The sequence below is a fragment of the Arvicanthis niloticus genome, chromosome 5 (genome assembly GCF_011762505.2).
Source record: "Arvicanthis niloticus isolate mArvNil1 chromosome 5, mArvNil1.pat.X, whole genome shotgun sequence".
Lineage (NCBI taxonomy): Eukaryota > Metazoa > Chordata > Mammalia > Rodentia > Muridae > Arvicanthis > Arvicanthis niloticus.
Genome location: NC_047662.1, coordinates 71,143,634 through 71,165,841, shown reverse-complemented (window position 1 = coordinate 71,165,841; position 22,208 = coordinate 71,143,634). Strand labels below are relative to the sequence as shown.

General features: G+C 35.0%; 1 long non-coding RNA gene across 1 annotated transcript in view; it reads right to left on the bottom strand.

Moving 5' to 3' along the window:
* LOC143442427 (uncharacterized) overlaps nucleotides 1–22,208 on the bottom strand; it is a 587,780-nt gene that overhangs the window by 413,547 nt on the left and 152,025 nt on the right. The gene's annotated exons all lie outside the window — the stretch shown is intronic.

Here is a 22,208-nt window from a genome sequence, read left to right as displayed (position 1 = left end):
TTTCATCCCCTAACTCCCCTTCCCCCCACCACCCAGGAACATCCTATCCCATCCCCCCTCCTCATGCTTCTATGAGGATGTGCCCCCACCTGCCCCCCCACTCCCACCTCCCCACCCTCACATTCCCCCCCACTCGCTGTTCATCCTTCATAGGATGAAGGATCTCCTCTCCCATCTATGCTTGACAAGGCCATCCTCCCCTTCATGTACAGATAGAGTCATGGGTCCCTCCCTATGTGCTCCCAGGCTGGTGGTTTAGACCCTGGGGAGTTCTGGTTGGTTGGTATTGTTGCTCTCCTCATGGGGCCACAAACCCTTTCTGCTCCTTCAGTCTTCTCTCTAACTTCTCCATTGGGAAATCCTTGATCAGAGCAGTGGTTAACTGTGAGCATCGGCCTCTGAATGTGTCAGCCTCTGGCAGACCTCTAATGAGACAGCTATATCAGGCTCTTGTCAGCATGCACTTCCTGTCATCCACATCAGTGTCTACCTTTGGTGACTGTACCTGGGATGAAGGCCCAGGTGGAATGGTCTCCAGATGACTCCCCCTTCAGTTTCTGCCCTACAGTTTGTTTTCACATTTGCTCCCTTGAGTATTTTTGTTACTCCTTCTAAGTAGGACTGAGGAATCCATACTTGTTCTTTCTGCTTCATGTGGCAATGGATAACGTGTCTGACTACACATTATCCATTGCCACATGAAGATTTTGAAGAGTTTTTTAAAAAAGCTTGTTGTACAAATTTTTATCAACAACACATACTAGTACATAAAAGGAGTAAATTGTGTTATTCTGACAAGAATATATATTTTTTGATTACCTAAATTTGCATAAAAATTAAACCAAAAAATTAATGCACCTTTCAGCAAATATACCATTCTTCTCCCCTCTTATGTAGTATATCTCTCAAATTTCCTATTCTACTATATTCTCCTATTCATTCATTGAAACTGAGTTTCCTTACATCTCAAGAGAATAACATTATATGGGAAATACTTTTCTGTTCTTCAAAAGCCGTGCATGACTTCATTGTTCTGGCAGTGAGGAGTAGCCTGTTAGTATACATTGAAATACCACCCAACCATGTGGCTGTCAGATGGGGATGCATATCTCACAATACTGATGACTTACTTGCACACAGCAGATCAAGACATGAGAAACTACTGGATAAACCTCATAGGAAGAATATTAATATCAACCAACCAGACCCCCAATGCTTCCAGGGACTAAACCACCAACCAGAGAATGCACAGGCAGTAACCATGGCTCCAGGTGGATATGTAGCAGATTTCCTTATCTGGCATCACTGGGAGGGGAGCCCCTTGGTTCTGTGGAGGCTTGATGACCAAGGAGAGTGTAATTCTAGGCCACTGAGGCAGGGGTGGGTGGGCAGGTGGAGGAGCACCCTCATAGAGGCAGAAGGGAGGGAAGAGGAAATAGGAGGCTTGTAGAGGGGAAACTATGAAAGGGGATATTTGAAATGTAATAAATAAAATAACCAATAAGAAAATGAAAAAAATGCCTTGAGCCTCAAATCTTAGTTTATGTTTCTCACAACAATGCACTTTTATTTAGATGAAAAAAAGACACTTAAATTTTCAAACATAAAAGACAATTATAAAAACCAATGACACAAGAGTAAGTCATGTTCTTTTCCTATTTATGAGAGTTTTATTTTCATATTGTTTACTATATGTGTGCATGCGTATTTTCAGAAAAACATACACAGGCAGCCTCAGCTCCTAAAATATCAGCATGTATTTAAGTAGCAAAGTTGAAATATCAAGTCATAGTTTAGGTTGATGATATCCTTTAGAAATTTATTTAATTTATAATAATGCAAAGCTATAAATTCAAGATATTTTTAAACTGGTAAAACTCATACATATTAGAATAGCAAAATACAGAACCATGACACTAGCACACACTGGGCAGGATTGTGGCTATGAAGAAACCAGAGCTTTATTTATTACCTATGGGCATGCAAAATTGTAGAGTTAGTTAATTTTTTAATTTCTCAGAAAACTAACCTTATTCTGTCTATTTTATTTAATAAATGTGCTATTTAGGATGTACCTAAAAGATTCTGAAGAAGCACATGTGTGTGTGTGTGTGTGTGTGTGTGTATGTGTGTGTACAACTTCATGGTTACCCTGACAGTGGCAACACTAATTATTTTAATTAGTTTAATAGGTGAATAGAAAAAATAAGCTGTGATATTGTCTATTAAAATAAATAAATAAATAAATTTTAAAAAGCTGTTCAAAATTCAAAAGATAAGTCACAAAGCTTCAAAAGACAGGAAACTTCAGTAAATACTTCTGATTAAACCTATTCTGAAAAGCATCCAAACTCCAATTTTATCTATGAGGTGGTTTGGAAAGGCAAACTTTGTGGATAGGAAGAGATGATGGAGAAGTGGGATAAATGAGTTCAACCACTGCCGGCTTTAGGGCAATTAAAACACACGACTATGAAATACAAGCACATAACATTAGATGTGTCTCCAAAGCAGCATAAAGTTTTGGCACAGTGACCAAAGTGACCCATGATATAAATAATGTATTAATGTAGGTTAATCAAAATTAAAATGTAAATCATTATGGTGAGTTTCATTGACAGCATGGGGCTTATGTATAAGAAGGGAGAATAAAACTACATCCTCTGTACTTAGAGTGGGATTTTGCTACTACACAAATTAGTTTAAAAAGTAAAGCCTATGTTAAAACATAAATTAAAAAAAGGATTGCAGAAGAACAAGGAGGGGTAGAGAGGAAAATGAGAAGAGGGGAGGAGAGGGGAGAGAGATAAGTGGAGGGAAGGATAGCAGAGAAGAAAAAAGGATCAGCAGAGAGGAAAGAAAAAATGGAACTGAAGTTATCAGCCAGGGTTTAAAGAAGGGCATAGTTACAAATTTCCATCATCATATTTTAGAACCCATTTCTTAGCCTATTTGTGTAAATGACAAATACCCGTTTAAGTGAATCATCAGAGATTTTGAGAGAATAAATTTCATATATGTTTTTACATAGCGTTAAAAACTCTATCAAAGTTATAATTAAAAGTTAATAGATGAGTTCTTAATTCTGATTATTTTAGATCTCAGTCTATACTTTTTCAAAATTATGTATTTGCTCAGTCAATTATGCTAATTTAACAGTTGGCATGGTGATAGTCCTGAAGTGATGCTTGAGGATAAATGCAGTTCTAAATTTAAACTATCCTCATGTTAACAGTCAACAGTGAGAAAAAATAATAATTAATGGTTCGAGAGCATAGGATTCTCAAAGTCATATGGTATTATAGCCTTTCGTCATTTATATTATAAAATTATATATTTATATATATATATTTATATTATACTATAAAATTATGCTACTAAAATATTTCTATGAATCATCTTAAAATTATATCTATATTTATATATTATATAATTATATATTTAAATAATGAATATACATGTATATATATATGTGTGTGTGTGTGTGTGTGTGTGTGTGTGTGTGTGTGTATTTTGTGTCACTCTTATACCCAAATTTCTGGCAGAGATACCAGTTGATGGTACATAGATACATAATGGGAACCTGTGCCTTATTGAAGTAAAATAAGACTTTATTTTTTCCCTGCCTTATAGAATTTTCATGGTCAGAGTACATGTCAATCTCATCCTTCATGGTTACAAGTGATACCAAAATTCTGATGGCAACGTTGAATATCCACTGCAGAATATCCCAAAGATATCTCTCCTCTGAGAACCATTAGAAGAACATCCATTTGTCTAAATGACATTGGAGACTTACACACTTTTTCACAGTCTATTAACCATAAAGATAAACTTTCATAAGTTCGAAGAGAGAAAATAAAAACAGATTAAAATGTTGCCTCCAGAATGACAAGCTAAGGGAAAAAAAAAAAAAAAAACAAAGCCAAGAGTAGCACAGTGTGAAAAGTTAATGAAGTACAGGAAATGAAGACAGGTATTTACATAGCTTGTATAGATATTTTTGTAATTCCTTGATTATAAATTTTTTAATAGTCTCAAGCAATCAGGATTGAAGGCTTCATAGGTAACCATGAGGAGAGAAATTAACATGCACTCTGATTATCATAGAAAGCCACAACTGGACACAATGCAAAAATGAGCAGATTACCCAAAAATCATCAGGGCTCTGAAGCGTGTAGCTCTGTGTGTATGTCAAGAGAGAAGAGAGAGAGAGATGAGCGACAGAGAGACAGAGCGAGAGACAGAGAGCGAGAGAGACAGAGAGCCGCCGGGAGGGAGAGATGGAGAGAGGGGGGGAGCCAGAGAAGTGGCTAGAAGTGGCTGCATAAACAAGACCAGAACTATGGGAGTATCAAGAGAAAGATAGGCAATTCACAGGATCCTATCTCCAAGGGAGGGGTGGGAAATAAACAAAGTCAACTTATGACTACTGGGAAAAAGAAAATTAACCTCCTCATGGAAGAGAGGCCATATAGGTTATCTCATGAAATGTAGTCATCCTTGAAACTATATTTGCAACAACAAAACAGAATCAGTAGGTGGTATTTATATGTTTGTGCATACATATATCTTCACACAAATATATACATAGTCATATATGTAAAACAATTATTTAAAAAGATGTTATTAACATGCAAGTGAGAGAGCATAGGAGTGGTTCAAATAAGTATAGAAGGGAGGAGATGGAAGGAGGAAAGGGGAAAATGATGTAATTTTATTTCAATTAATAACACTTATTAAAAATGTAAAATGCTACATCTTACTAACACTGTATTTAAAGCCTAACAAAATATAAATTGGCATAAATTATCAACTCAGAGTAAGACTTTCCTATGGAGGAGACTGTTTCTAAAAGGCTTATTTAATAGTCTGTATATAAGATCTAATGATATATGGATATATGCATATATTTATGTATATGCATATACATCCCCATTTTCAACGAAATGTACTGAATTATAAAATTTTCTTAAAACAAAAATTTTGTATCAAACTCTGCTATTTCTGTCAAGGAGAATGACATTCAGAAGAGCTTAGACAACTGTACTGATGTAGGCAATAATATTATCAATATGATTCCAAAGCAAACAATTGAGTAGTAGCTGCTTGCTTGTGACTTTCTTGTGTCTGAGTATTTACTCAGGTGAGAAATAAGTCTCATTTTGTTACATTTATTCTTCATTTCTTAGTATAGTGTATCATGAGTCAATAGAATCATGGGTAATTCCATTAGATTGAGTGGCATCTGGGTGACCAATATGAGAATTATTAGGTGTTAAGAGAGAATAATCAAAGAGCCATACAGAATAAAAACAAATGTTTATGGCTATGAATGAAGCCAGTGAGAATGTTCTAGCCTGGCATTGTGAGGCCCTGAGTACATTTCCAAATATGCTGCCCTATCCACATAAAAAAGTATACACACACACACACACACACACACACACACACACACACACGCCAAGATAAGCACTTTTTTGCATTAATAAAACTGAAAATATATATGTGGTGCAGAGGGGAGGAGACAAAAGCATGCTTTCTCTAACCAAGTCAGTACACACTACAGCTGAGGGTGAAAATGAACTGCAACAGGAAAAGCTAGGAAGCCAAGATCAGCACAGAGAGCCAAGCATCATAACCTAGGAGACGCTGAAGCTGTGATGACCAGTATTATTTTCTGAGAGAATACTCACAGATTTGACATGATGGCTGGGTGTACATTTGGTACTTTCAATTTAAACTTTCCACTGAAGTTTTTAAAATTTAGGAAGTAGAGCTTGAATAGGTACAGGACTACAAAGGTTCTGAAAATCCATTAGAAACCTCATAGAATGAAACTCAAATGAAACCAGGGTACAAAGAAGAATTTAGAAGTCATTGCTGACCTGGAGACAGACACTGTAGTGTCCAGCACAGCAGTGGAAGGACCTGCTTTTAAAGGAAGACAGGATGATAAGGTTGGAGGACTGTCAGCAGCAAAATGTCTCTCCCTCCCTTGCCACTATAGTTTGGGTAGGGATTTCAGTTTAACAGGACCTCCCTCGCTGGAGAAAAATCCAGCCCTCAATAGAATCTCAAATCTGATGTTGTTTGATATGAACAAGAATGCCCTAATACAAACTAGGAAAACAATACTTATTCATAATAAAATAAAAGAAGGGACTATAAAAATTATTGCAATTCTCACCTCCAACTCCAACTCCTATTCTATAGTTAACCCATCACTTGTGCTAATACTTGACAATATACTTTATAGGAAACCTATATCTGAAAGACTGAAACTGGATATTTACCCCCAAACCAAATAGTTCTGGGTGTATGTCACATAGTTTAGGTCAACACACATACAGAGGAGAAAAAGGATATGGTGCTATTTGAAGCAAATCCGAGTGACAGGATATGTTCAGTTGGATAGGTGCCTATATAAAGATTTGCAAAATAAAAGAAAAAGATCCACATGGATTCAAGTGCACCCATCATGGGGTATAATATCCCTCCATGGTAGTATAGTCATGTGTAGGGGGCTAAGAGAGGAAGCCACTTCTCTCATTCCAGTTTTTAAAGGTCCACAGTAAAGACATGAATGATATGTGGTGGGATGATATCTGGGTGCCCAGTACTTCTATTGCCACAGTCTAGGATATTGTCAGTTTCACTCTTGGTCCCACATATATCTGGACTACCTTTTCTTCTCATCCTTGGATCATCTCCTGCTTATCCTAGGAGTAATCAAATTTCTTTACATTTCAAGCATTTCTTGCCTTTATAACTACTGAAGAGACAAGCCCAAAACATGTGGAAAGCACCCATAGGAGCTTGGAAATGCTTCAAATCTTCTTGAAGGGTCTCTAGCCAAGACTGTGATCTCTCCCAAGTGATGAGCTTTCCTAGACCAGTTTCTTTGTGTGGGTAGTAGGCACAGGACTGCACTCAGGTGTGCACCTGCCTGAAGCCCTGCTCTCTAGGTCTGGCAGGGCCACCAACCAGGCCTAGGCTTCTGCTATAAATATCTTTCCAGTATCAAATAGATTCATAATAAATAATTTTCAGGTGAAATTATTTTCACTGTTAATGATGCAAGTCAACAATATGTATAGACAAGATTCTGTAAATTATACTTAATTTAATGAATAACCCTAATCTATATTCAACACATAGTTAAGACAGTTGGATGCATAATTGAGTCATACTTTTTGGTAGACTAATAATAAATATGCAGCTAAGGACATGCTTTGTGTGTGTGTGATGTTTATGTATGATTTAAGTACATGTATCATATATGTGTTCTAATATGCATGTATACCTAAGTAGGGATTTTATTGTTGCCTTCAATCTTGTTTGAGACAAGAATCATCTTAATTATTGGTGGATGTTGCTCTTTGTGACAAACTGGCTGGCCCACAATCTTTCAGACCTACTGATAGTTTTTTTTTAAACTTATTCATGCAAATTTGCATGATTTATTGGAAAGAGCTTCAGAAGTAATACTGAAATCAAAAAGGCATTATAAATGAAATACTAGACCAGGAAAATATCTCAGAAGATAAAGGTATTTGGCATACAAGCCTGGTAGCCTGAGTCTGCTCTCAGGTGCATGAAGAGAACAAACTGGACACAATTGTTTTCTGACCTTTACAGGCATACACATACTGTAACATGTACAAACACACATGCACACACACACACATGCACACACACATACACACACATATGCACATACCATACAATGTGTTTTTTCAAAATTTCGAAAATAAACTTAATTCTCATATGAATAGATAATCTGATAAAATTAAAAGACTTCTCTGTGACTAACTTTTATTTGTGTAAAACAGTGGGTAAACTTATTTCTTTTCCCCCTCTTATGCCTTTCTCATTTCCTCTCTTTTCTCTCTCCATTTTCCCTCACCTCACTCTCATTTTCCTTTCCCCTTTCTCTGCTCTATCCTGTCCCTTTTATGTTCTCCCTCTCTTTTCTATTTCTTTAAAATTAATTAAAATAAATAAAATAGTGATTAAAACATACATGTCATTGTCTAGCATATATAAACAAACAATCCACTGCCTACGGCTGTAGTTATTCATAGTGTCCCTCAAGGAGTAAAATTTTTTTACATGAACAACATTTTAGATGGCCTTTTTGCTGTTAAACCTTTGGTAAGATTCTAATAGATGAATCCTGAAACTAAGTGTGTTAGTGACTAACCAGGTTATAAAAATTAACAGGAACTACTACTAGTTATATTTTAATATTTTATAAAATTAAATCAACCCAAGAATTCAAGTGAGAGTGTGACTTGTTCTACAAGAACAAGTCACTGGACAGCTCTTTTATATGTGGTTCTGTGTTATTTACTATTTAATGTTACACTTTCATATAGGAAATATAATGATTTAATGAAATTTGAAAAGTGGTAATTCTCCATGAAAGCAGTATGTAGAAATATTTGACTTGAAACAAATCATAAAATAATAAATTAATAATAGTGAAGCCATTAAGGTAAATATTTATACTCCTTGTATTTTTTTTATTTGTTAGGAAGGAAGAAGAAACAAACACAATTCCAGATAGATTCATATGTGGGAAAGTAAGCCCAATTAAGAGATAATTGTTTATTATTTTAATGTGTTCCTATTGTGAAGGGACCATAACATTGCATTTCCCATTTATGGTTTGCTTCTTTCTTTCTTTCTTTCTTTCTTTCTTTCTTTCTTTCTTTCTTTCTTTCTTCTTTCTTTCTTTGTCTGCTTTTATACCATTTTAATTACATGCAAGTATTAAGGTCAGTTCTATGTTGCAAAGCTGGAGAGATGGCTTAGCCATTAAAGGTTAGGCTCACAACTTAGAGATAGGTTTTAATCTTATAGGGAAAGACTGTGAGTGTACAAAAAAAAGGCACTATTTAAACTGCAGAGAATAATGGACACACTCAAGGTACAATAAAGTCATACCTATGGGAAGCATAAAAACAAGCAGGAGACTTTCTGGACTAGTTCAAAGATAAACTTTTTTTTTCAAAAAGTTTTATTGAAGAACAAATCTAAGAAAACTTCTTGGCCTGATTATACACTATTGTAATCACACAGCACTTGAGTTTTTGAGGAAGGAGGGTCAGAAATATATGGACATCCTGTGTTGTCTAGAAGCAAACTCAAAGACGAAAAAGATGACCAAAAGAAGGCTTTACATGAGAGCAAGGCTTAGAGAGCACAAAATGTCTTAGCCCATCCTTGTTAGGTACATTTGCTCAGATGCCATCACACAGCTATTCCTATAATAAGTGCGAGTTTGCATTAAAACAGTCCTGTGTTTATCGAGGTATTGACTGTATCACAGTGGGAGAGCACAGTCAAGCTGCTTCATGAGGTTTGAACTCTGCATCAGATGAGTCTCATTCATTCTGATGTAACTATTGCCCTTGAGAAGCAGAGGATTCTGAGGGGATGGTTGAAAGGCCTTGGAAAATGATGACTAGATTCCACTGACAGTTGCAAAGCCTAATGATCCCTTACATGGGTGTTCTAAGACATCCTTAAATCTGTCTTAAATGTTTTGCCAGTGCTTCCTGGAATACTAACATGGCAACAAAGCCAGTGGAAGGAGAGTCTTCTATTCATATGGAGAGTAACCAGTAACCTCACTACCTCATTACTTTTCTTTTTGGTTAAGAAGAAATTTGCTTATTATTCCAACCCCTCACATATGTGACTTCCTCCTTGCTTACTTTCAAGTGCATAGTTTCGTTTTTTTTTATTGTTATATGTGTGTATATGTGTATTTCCTAAACATATATATACAACTGGTTTAGTATCTATAATGCTACTTGTGTGTATATGTTTCAGAGATGAACATTTATTAAGCAGAGCTAGAAGTGCCTCAGATATATAGGAACTCCCTCTTCTAAGAAAGCATAATTTTGAAAGAAAACTATTCAGCCCAAGTCAATCAAACTATACTGAGAAAAATATTTTAAAATTTCAAAACATACTATATTAAAAAATTACCACAGTACACTGTGTTCTCACTACAAAGCTAAATTTATTGTTAATGAGATTCTAATTTGGGTTTTGATGTATCCCCTGTCCTCATTGCCTTATAAGTTCCTTACTGTGGCCTGAAAAAATAACCCATGATTCTTCCTTTATGATAATCAGTTATTTTGATTTTGAGCACAGCTAAGAATTCTAGTATGATGACATCTTCCCAAGTTATAGTTTTTAAATTTCAGCTAAAAACAAAAGTTTACAATTAATAGTAAAGATATAAAACCTTCATGCCAAAACTTACAAAAGAAAATCAATTTAGGTCTTGAAGCATTTGCTAAATTCATGATATTGGTTCATAATTCAATGTTGCAGGCTATTTATTTAAACTGAAAGACAATAGAGACAAGGGAGATACATGAGGTGACTGGGCCCCAAGACAAGCAGTTCAGAATGCAGCCACTGTAAGCTGAATCTCAATGAGAGATGGCAGTGCTTACTGTTTACATATTCACATTCCCATAAAGCCTGCCAGCTACATTTCAGTTTAATGTTTCTTCAGGACTACATTAAGTGAATCTAGATAATTTTGGGTTTTTTTTCAACTTTTGAAACATTTACTTGTGAATGTATCATTTTTTTTTATTTACAGAGTTTCAACGATTAGTTAATGACAACTCCTAAAGCAGAAAGAACAAATAAGAAAGACAAATGAGTAAGTTAAGTAGATTGTTTTCTATTAAAACTACAGGCAGGATGAAATATACTGTGCTTGCTATTGTTTTAAAAGGCATTGGAAATGAAGAAAGCACAATAATGGTATAGTTATAAATCCTTGAAGTTATTTAGTGGATAAAAGCATTAAATTTATTAATACAGACAGAGTGCTCATATCTACCTCAAGACAAATATATTAACATTTAAAGTTTCAGAATTATACAATTGAAATCATTGTAAAGAAAATAAACATGCTGTAATCTTGGTTTATTTTTCTACATGTCCCACCGTTCTTGGGTAGTTTAATAAAGGCTTCAAGTGAATTCCACACAACATAGGATGTTTCTTTACTATACCAATTAACACACACATTTTACACACTGGCATATAAATATGACACAATACACACAAATACACATACACACACACCGTATACATGTGCACATCCACAAACACATATGCCATATGTGCACATACACACACACACACACACACAGAGACAGACACATACTTTATCTCACTTTTCTGATATAAGCTTGTCTTTTTCTTACATTTAAATATTGAATATATATTAAATGTGTGTGATATGTTTGTGAACATGTGTGGAGGTGAAAGGATTCAACTAAGTCTGAAAATTTGGTGACTAATGTTTTCACCTCTTGAGTCTTCTTGTGAACCCTGCTATAGTTTTCCCATTGTAGTCATCACCATCTGACACATGTATAATTTTAAATATTTTTTAATTATTTCATAGGTAAAGGTTGTGTTCTTCCTCCCAATATCATGATAGGATATAAAGAATATAATATAGGAACACTATTCCAGTTGCCTTAAGACAAGGACCCTAAAACATGTCTACCAATTATCAGGGAAAAAGGCAGAAAAAGGAAAGGGCAAGGAGCAAAGAAGCTCATTGATAAGAACAGATAATATATGCATGAGGCCTAAGGAAGGGTGATACACTGAAGGGGTTCTGGATGTGTGTCTCTACATCTCTTAGTCTTGCTATATGATAAGGAATGATGCCTGTGGCTGCATCCCTCCTTTAAATGCTTCCTACCATCATGTGGCTTCCTTCACTGTGATCTTCTCAAGAAGTGCCTTATACTGAGATTTATATGTGGATTTGTGTAGGAATTCAAGGATGGCACTAAGCTAGGTTATGTGTACTATGTTAGTCCTTTGTATTGAGAAAATTGTCTAGGAAAATAAAAATGGTATAGTTTAAAATCTACTATGATGTGACATAAACCTTGCAATAAATAAAGTAACCAACCACTAGTGTATGCGGTGTGTGTGTGTGTGTGTATCTCACAAATGGCATATATGTTGAAATTCTAATACCAGTTTCTTAGACCTCATTATCTGTGAGATTCTCACTAACTGCAGTTCTCATCAACCCCTTTGTTACTTGACTCTCATGTAACTGAACTCAAATGTTTTGGGGTTAACACCCTATCGTGTCATTATATAACCTTTATTAATGTTTAATCTTCTACCAGACATTTTTTTTTTGTTCCAGTAAACTCATATCAACTAAAAAGCTCTTGAACAGAGCCAAGATGGGTAACACATTTCTGCATTCCAAGCCAATGAGAAAGCTGAGATAGAATGTCAGGATGAATGAGATCTAGAACCTAGTGGGTAACCCAGAGAGAAGTTATGTTTAAAGAAAAAAAATGAAAAGCATTAAAATGTGTTTGAGGGGTGCATTCACAGAAGAGCTTGCTGTACTAGCATGAAGACTTGAATTTCAATTCCCAGAATGGAATCCAAGCCAGACATTGTGGCCTACATTGTACCTTAGCATTGTAGTGGATGCTTGCAGCCAGCCAGTCTAGCCAAAACAGTGAGCTTCAGATTCCGTGAGAGATCATTTCTTGCAGACGAAAATTGATTATATCACCCAAATTAATTGCTCATTGCCCTTCTAATTGCTGTTAACCCCCATCTTCGTAGCCATCCTCACATTTGTTTTTGTGTCTTTTAGTAGATGTGTGACTCAATCTGTTTGGACAGAATTGCAGACAGAATTGTAGGTACACAGGCATGAAAAATACAATGAAACATTATTATGGATAACTAATTTATGCTACTGAATACATTGAAAAAAATGCCTAAACATCACATCATGATGCCAAAGATGGATTTTATAGATGTGGGCTTGGAATTCTTTTTTGTTCTTACCAATATGTCCACAGTAAATATTTTTCCCTGCTTTTCAAATAAATGGTGTATAGAGTAATACAGGAGACAATAAAGGATGTTCACCCATGTCCTTTAAGAGTATAAGCATAGATGTGTGCAACAACAAACATAGGAAATATATATGCAGACACAAAATAATAAAAGTATCATTATAGAAAATAATTAAGGTAAAAATACAACAGCTGTTTGTTTAAGTCTTACATAATTTCAATGACTTTATATTAGCATTAACAAATTGGGACAGAATGTATCCTTTGCTAAAGACATTTTGGTAATGATATTGAATATAAGCCCTTATGTTTAAGGATTTGTTTCAATAATTCAAGGACACATTTTTGACTGATCACAAGGTGATTTTTATTTTATAAATTACTAATGGAAGAACCATACCGGAAAGCTGAATGTTCACCTGTCCCTCATCTCCCCAGTTCTCAGGCATCATTATCATTATATCCAACCTTATACTTCTGTAGGGAAAGTCATTTATTCATTCAGTGAAGGGTATTTTATTAAAACTACTATGTTCTGTATTAATCCTCCTTTATTTACTACTATTTATTTGTAAAAATTTTATTCTCAGCCAGTCCATGGCATCTCACCTTTTCAAATTCTAATTCAGTATATACAGACTTTACACAGTGATTTCTTGACTATAGACAGGTGATAAAGTTCTACTTTCAACATCTTTGCATTAACTTATACCTTTCTCATTCTAATAGTGAAAATTAAAAAAAACCTCTGTTGACATTAATGACAAAAGTAGGAAGAGGAGGAAGAGGTAATGAAGGCAATTAGAGACAGAAGGTTTTAGAAGACTGTTTTCTATTAAGAATTGTGCTAAGCAATTAAGAGTATATACATGTCTTCACAGTGGTCTAGTAGAGTACATGCTGTGAGTCCCATTACAAAGACAATATAAGAAGATGGTGGCTGTTATTATGAGCAGAGTCAGGATTTACATAGAGAAAGCCAGGCAGCATTTCTATAACTGCTAGTATATGAAACATTTCCAGTGATTCTAATGAAGTGGGCTAACAAAATGGATTTAACAAAGGTTTAAATGATAGTTTATACAGAGCCAGTTTTCACAATGTACTTATTTTAGCATAAAAGTCAAAGATGAAACCTAATTTACTGCCCTGAAATCTTTTTTTGTTATTTTTTTTTTAATTTTTATTGAATATTTTATTTATTTACAATACAGATGTCATCTCTTTTCCCCATCTCCCGTCCCTAGAATCCCCTATCTTATTCCCCCTCCTCCTTTATGATGTTACACAATTTTAATTACATGCATGTATTAAGGTCAGTTCTAGGTTAAGGGTCTAGTAATAAAATAAATGCAAATAGTCAAGAAACAATCAAGACAATAAGCACAAATAGTCAAAGAAAAAGAAATCTTAACAGATAATGTGTCCTTCCTTAGTCATCTTAATTACATCATTTATCAATGTTTGCTTATCTGTCTTAATTTGTGACTTTGGCTTCCTTCACTATAGATCAGGTTTATGGCCAGGAATCCTATGCATTCATCCTGGTAACCTGAAATGTTTACAAAATTGATCAATGTCGCAGCATGTTAGCCTCATAGGGAAAGGCAGGACCTAATGGGGGAAGAAGGGAATCAAGTCCAACAATTTATTATCTAATTTCCATACAGGGACAATGGCATGCATGTACATGCCCAAATATATACATATACCTAAATATGATCATTTTAATTGATCACCTCATTTTCATATTTTGGGACATTATGGAGGGTAATGTGTTGACTTATAGGAAAGTAGTAAGTACAATACTTATTAAACTGAGTCCACCATGGAGAGTTAATTAAGCAATAAACTGTATGTAATAGAATATCTAAATCAAAATAGCTATAAATAAGTCTCTCCATTTTCCTCTTCTAGGCACCATAAGATTGTTATTATATTCTTAGTTAAGTGTTTAGAACTCTTGTTTCCACATCAGCAGTGGTACTCACAAGTGTGTTTCTATGGCAGTGATTTGTCACAGAAATTTTCTGTCAGCATTTTAACATGAGTAGTAGGGAAGAACACATTTGTGCAAGAAATAGCTCATTAGCAGTCAGTGAAGAGAGTCTCTGTGGACACTGGCACTCACTCATCTGCTCTGTATGCTTTTCTTACACAGGAAAAGAGGGCATCATGACATAGGTCTATTCAGAAGAACCATGAGTAAGCCAATGTTTTGGTATCTATAGTCAGTGAATTTATAATATACACACAATGTAAGTAGTAATCATTGGAATTATTTATATAATACATATTTAATGGCATGTTTTCTATTAAAAAAACACTGTAGCGAGTTAAAATGTAAGAGATGCTATTATTTTATTAGTTCTGTATAACATGCTTTCCAAATAATTCTCTTTTCATCATTGGATGAATGATCTTTGGAGAATCACCCTAGGCAAAATAAACGGCACTTTTGAGTTATGTTATTTTGGTTCTGCATTCCAAGTTCAAATACAGAGGCACAGTGAATTCTTTATTTTCTGTAGTATAATGGAAATAGAGTATCTATACATAGTCCATATTGTTTTATATAGTAGCTCACGCAATTCTCAACTATTTAAAGAGAAGTATGTTTTTGAGTCTTTGGATGTGCATACTATAAATAAAACCAACTCAAGAGACCACTGATCATTTTCTAGTAAATAAAGAATGGCTGCTGAGCTTGCAGGCAGCTTACTCTCAGCACATATTTAAATATGTGCTTCATAAAGAAATTGCTGAAGTACGTTCATATTGAAGAAAGTACAGTCATGCTTCCCCAAGTCTTGCATATAATTTACTATACTAAGTAAATATGCACTTGCTGTATGTGACATCAAAGTGACCACAGCACATACTCCTCCATCTTTGCTCAACTATGCACGTGATTTAGTAAAATTCTTTCCCTTCCATCTCATTCTTTTTGCCTCCTATTATCTCTGAAATGTTACATTTCTCTGCAACCATTAGGGGGAAACACATAGAATACCATCTATTTAAAGAGTTTTGTCTACTTCATGGTCAGTTACATCTGGCTCATAGTAAACTTTTTTAAACAAAAGTTCTAATTACCTTTGGATTGTGCAGTTTCCCTACAAGTAAAATCTAAAAATTGTTTTTAGTCTTCTGAGAGATGTTCATCAGATGTACATTTTCCTTCTCATTACAGAACTTTAAAATGAGCCACACTTCACAGCTCAAAGTGTGGAAGATGTCATTAAACCAGCAGCCTAATCAAGAAGGTGTAAAAAATTTAATTAAACTAATAGCAGGCTGACTCAATTATTCTAAAATATATTAAAACTCATGCTGTATATGTGATTGCCATCATAATTCATGTACATTTTTTATTTACACTTGATGTTTTCATCATCATCTAAACTTATACTATTTTTGATGAATATTCAAAATATGCAAGCACATAGACACATATATATACATATGAGTCAGTATATTTATACATACACACACAATTATAAATAACAAAGTAAGTAAAATATAAAAGTTTTGAATGTAGATCATTCCACTGTATCTTGTATGGATACAATTTTATGCTACATCTACTTTACTTTAGGAGATCCCTGTGTATACTTCCACTCACATTATAGATAAAAACTTCACAGTCGATATTTGGTGCCAATGCTAAAATCAACTGCCCTGTGTTTTAATGCCAAAGTCACCTTATTGAAAAATACTGAAATAATTCTGAATGAAATTGTATGTTTTTGTACAAATAAGCTTTCCTTTCATCAAGTGACTTTAGTGCTCGGAGTTATTCTGATTTTTGTTTATAATTTCAACAACTTCGGTTTACTATTTTCTTTGTCTTTTCTTGCAAATATCTTCCTCAAAAGCCCATGTGCATTTAATGGTTTTATATACATATGTATAGGTATATACATATTTATACCTATACGATGTATAGGTATATACAAATATACATATATATATATATATATATATATATATATATATATATGATTCTGTATGATTTTACTATGAGATACATATGACTTGTACCTACAACATAAAAATAACATAACCTTGATTGGTAGTATTTTCCCTATGGAAATTGCATAGGCTTGTGTTAGAGTCACTGAATATTGCTTGCTCCTTCTTCAGTTTTTATATCAGTTTCTAATCTTGGCACTATTGAAAAGAGTGGATGGAATAAAGAAAAAGAGCTCTATTTGACTTCACAGGATTTTAGTTAATCATAGTGATGTATACATAGAGGAATAATAGAGTAGAGAAGTGGGTGTGAGTGGCAGCAGGCCTTTAATCAGAGAGAGAGATCCTGTCAGACCTAGAGTATAATGTTCAAAGGTCAAGACATAGTGTCTTATGACCAGCTATCCTCAATAAAAAAGTGTTTAATAATACCCCCATATTGTGCAGACAGCTAAGGATTGGGTTTCAAAACACAATGAGGCTTTGTATGAGGCAATTTCACACTGTAACTTTTCACTTCATCATGAATATTCATAGGCTCAATAAAAAATACACTATGTCCAACATCAACTATCCTATAAGTTGTATATTCTCAAGTGTTTAATAATCAAAAACCTCTTCTGAGTTGCAACCTTTATGCTATTAGGCCTTATAAAATCAAAATCTAATTATCTATCTACAGCTATATTTTCTTCCCAAGATACAATGGCACACAGTGCATATTCTCATTGCAAATTAAAGAAAGAAGGGAGGATGTCACATCAAAAAGATATCAGAAAAAAATTAGATCACACCCAAGAAGGAGTTAGAGTCAGTGGCAGCAGGCTGGGCATCCAATGCTCTAGCTTTATGTCCAACTGTAGGAATCATGTTGCATCATCTGGATTTTAACATAGTTGGACAATCTTGTTTCTACAAACAAAGATACATGAGATATCTGTTTGTCTGGCAAAAATTACAGTACCCAAAGTTTCTTCTGCAGACATTACATATTCTTGGCATTTCTAGTTTGCCATACATTCTAGTTCAAGCTTCATCTTCATAGTTATACACACAAAATCAGGGGCTTGTACAGGAAATCTGAACCTATCATACATTTCCTCTAAAACCTGTCTTTGAAAACCTGGTGGAGCATCCAGTCTGGGCTCGAGCACAGAGCAGATACCAGGAGCAGCTTTGTACCAAACCTCACAAAACCCAGAGGAAGCAGGGCTCCCAGGAGCTCTAACCTGCCCAGTATCTCAGGTAAAGATGAATCACCTGTGGTGTCTGCTGTTAGGAGTTCTAATCCTGATGCTGGCTTCCAGACTTAAACTACTCAGACCTTCAATGGGCCATTGACAAAGTACATCATACAGATAGAGATTGACATCACTATCATCTGAAGAAATCTATCATTAAACTGTCTGAAGTGATCTCCAAAAATTGCAAAGGACTTTATTGGACTTGATTTACTCTTTTACAATAAAATAGACTGTGTACAGCTCTAGACTGTATACAGCCCTTAAAGAGGAAGAAAAGGAGTAAGAAGAGGAGAAGAAGAAGGAGAGGAGAAGCTAGGTGATGAAAGAGAGATAGAGGGGGGAGACAGGGAAGCAGATGTTCATGTATCTCCACCAGTCAAAGATAGTTGATATATCTAGGTTGGGTAGTGGGTTACACCTCTGATTGAACAACACCAAACTTATAAAGCCTATGATTAACATTTCTTAAAAAAATGTATAAATGCAAAATGAAAAGGGGGCATGGGATAGGGGTTTTCTAAAGGGGGGGAATGGGGAAACAGGATGGTATCTGAAGTGTAAATGAAAGATCTAATAAAAAAAAAAAAAAAAAAAAAGAAAAACCAAGTCAGATCAACCAAAAAAAAAAAAAAAAAAAAAAAAAAAAAGAAGAATGTTGCTTTTTCATAGATAAGATAGGGATGGTTAAAGAGAGCAGGAAAAAGGTCAGAGAAGGCCTTGAGAAAAGACAGAGAGAGAAAGAGAAAGATGAGAGCTGGTACAAGAATTGGTTTTCAACCTCTCCATGGTTGTCAACCCCACTTCCTTCCATCTTGGGACCATTAATTGGGTTATTTTTGTTTATTTCTTTTGGTTCCTGGGCCTTAATAGACTGACTAACTTTGTGAAACAACAAATAGATAATTTGGTAGCAAAACCTATTCATCTACATTATCTTAGGTTAGCTATGGAGGACCACGAGACTCAAGATGAGGTTGTTACTCTATCCAGGGTGTTCCCACAGCCCATCTCCATCCAATCTAAAAGAGGAGACTTCTGCCCCTATATACCAAGCAGAGAGGGGCCACCCAGAACTCCCTCTGACTGGTGATCTGAATTCTTGCTTAGCCTGCAAGGCTAAGCACTGCAAGGAAATATAAATAAAAGTTAAAAATATCTTTCTGGGTTTTCTGAGGGAAAAGCCTGTCTGCATAAGGGTTGATTTCAAAAGTATCCCCTCTCCAGGAAAAAGACATTGGGATAGGTATGGTCTTCATGCCTCACTGGATAATGACAGGAAGACCGAAGCCATTTCAAGGTCCCCTTTAATTACTGGAAGCCAGGCCTCTATCCCAGCCTTTGCAAGATTAGAATTGCCAAGGCCCTTCTATACTTGGAGAAGGGAGGAGAAGTCAGGGGCAGCCCTGTTTATACACTGAAGGCCTAAAATCAGCCATAGGCCTAAAATCAGCAATAGGCCTGACATACATGCCTGCTAACACAAAGTCTTAGGTCTCTGTGGAAAAAAACATTGAAACAGATAGCTATTATAAACAGGCAGCTTTGGTGGAAATTTACAAGCCTGAGTTGTCATAGACCTTGTAGATAGGTAGCCTTGGTGGATAGTACCAACTTAAATAAGGACAAGTGAATCATAGACAGAGTCATAGTGACCTGTCCCCTGAACCTTCACCCAGGCAATACCCTGTTCTGGAAGATATCTCTACTTCCCCTGAACACCTACGCTCCTGTGTCATTCCCTTCCCCACATCTTGCCTTTTTGTGTTTATAACCCCTGTGTGAAAAAGTAAAAATTGCAATTTGATAAAAATGTAATAATAATAATAATTTTAAAATGGAAAAAACTCCTTGGTGGAATTTCCTATTCAGAAAAAAATATAAATAGATAGATAGATAGATAGATAGATAGATAGATGATAGGTAGAATACATAGAAAGTTACCACCCTTGCCTTTCAGCTATTGACTAAGAGGTCTTACTGCTGGTAACATCTCTTGTAAATACTGCCTTCTCCTAATGAAGCTGGAATGAATCCTTGCTTGTCTTTTCCCATTCCTTCAGCATTACTGTTTTTCTATATATAATGTATAGTTTTCTGAGCAACTTAGAGTTGGGATTTCCCCCCCCCCAACCTAGTAAAACCTTGTTGTTAGTCCATTGACATTTTATATCTAGTAACTTGTTACTTGGCTTTATATTTATTTCATGTATGTTATGTCATATTTATTTACCTTTTCTCCTTGTTGTTTATTATTTAAATCCATTTTTCTAGCTTGTCAGTAATATATTTTTTTTAGTCTGATTTGGTGTCTCCAGAGATTATATACCTGTATACTTATGGTGGAATATTTGATGTGTGCTAGGTATAACATGAGGAATTAATAAAATTTAGCTTTAAAACCAAAAAAAAAAAAAAAAAAAAAAAAAAGAAAAAAAGAAAAGAAGAAAAAAAAAAAAAGAAAAAAGCTGGTGGAAAACAATGATTACACTGTTCTTGCCTTCTATGTCCCTCCAATACTGACACTACAAAGAAGCACAGTTCACCTGCCAATCCAAGATATAGCTGGCCTTCGACCTATGGCTGCACCAGCCTTTGCATGCTTGTGTAGCTGAGCCTAAGAGAACTGATTCTGAGGAGGCACCCCTACAGCAGCAGCATGATTTCCAAATGTAAGATTATCAAATGCAAATGAATTTAAAACATGGAATCCTTTATTGGCTAGGTTGTGGTCTTTGAAGCACCTTCCATGTTGTCCAGCCATTTCATATAAGTATTTGTCATCATTTTCTTGTTAAACTCTCATAATTTTCCACTCTTAATCTGCTATGCATTCTCATTAACTAAAGATCTAACTGAAAGCAGAGAGTAATCACTATTCCACAATCTACTTGCTACATTGTTTTAAACCACTGGTCATGTTGGTTTTTGACTCAGTTGGGAGCTAAACCATCCTAAAACTATCATAAAATTCAGACAAGATGTTTATGATTCATAACAGTAGCAAAATTATGCTTAGAAAGTAACAATGAAAATAATTTTGTGGTTAGAGGTTAGCACAACATGAGTGATTGGATTAAAGTGTCACACCATTAGGGAGGTTAGAGTCCCTGTCTTGAATCTTCCTTCCCAAAATAAATTAATTCATTCCTATTGAATTTAGCCTCCATCAAAATGTCAGGACATGGAGATACTGTAGCCATATTCTTGGTCAGAATACAGTACAAATAGATTTATTCCAATTTCTAAATGAGACTGCACTCTGGAATTTCACAGACAAAATCTTTACTTCTACATTTCTGTTACAACTTTGCAGTAACACTGGGAACAAGTTCAAAGCCTAAGGAGCACATAGTCAGTGTATTGTAGGAAGAAATCTATCACAAAAAATTTTTATGCTCATTTCTTATTGCATCATTGTATCAGAAAATCTATTGTATTCAAGCTGAAAGAAAAAAAAGTTATGTTTTTTGCTCATGGCTCCTAGGAACTTCAACCTAACTCATAAATTTCTCTGGGATATAGTGATGTATGGTAGCTCTTGTGTCATTATGGCAGGATGAAGAAATGAAGAGAAGCACTAGGAGGATCTGGCTGTAACATTTAAATGTCCACATAAAAGTGTTCAACATCCAACAGTCATACATGAATACTGCTACCTGAAATGTTCCAAAATATTACCAGCTACCAACAAGTGTTTAAATCAAATGAGACTGTGGACTCATTTCCCATTTAAACCCATTTGGAGATCAGATTGAGGTGACTTTCTAGTACCGATTTTCCTAAATTTATTAAATATATTACTGTGCATTCATTGTTGGTGATGTCTATTAAAGAACAGCTTCAGAAAACAAACCTGTATTTTAAATATGCCTTTATAAAATGGCATAAATATAAAACTCATAGTCAGACTTTTGGTGAGCATTGGTATTAGCCATTAGTTTATAAGTATATACCAGATAAAATATACTTCATGTCAGAAACAGAAACTTCAAGATTTTAACTTTATCTTACTCTGTGTAATTATAACATATGTTCTAAAAGAAAAAAAATGTCCCTTTATGTATACTATCATAACCTTTAATTGCTTAGG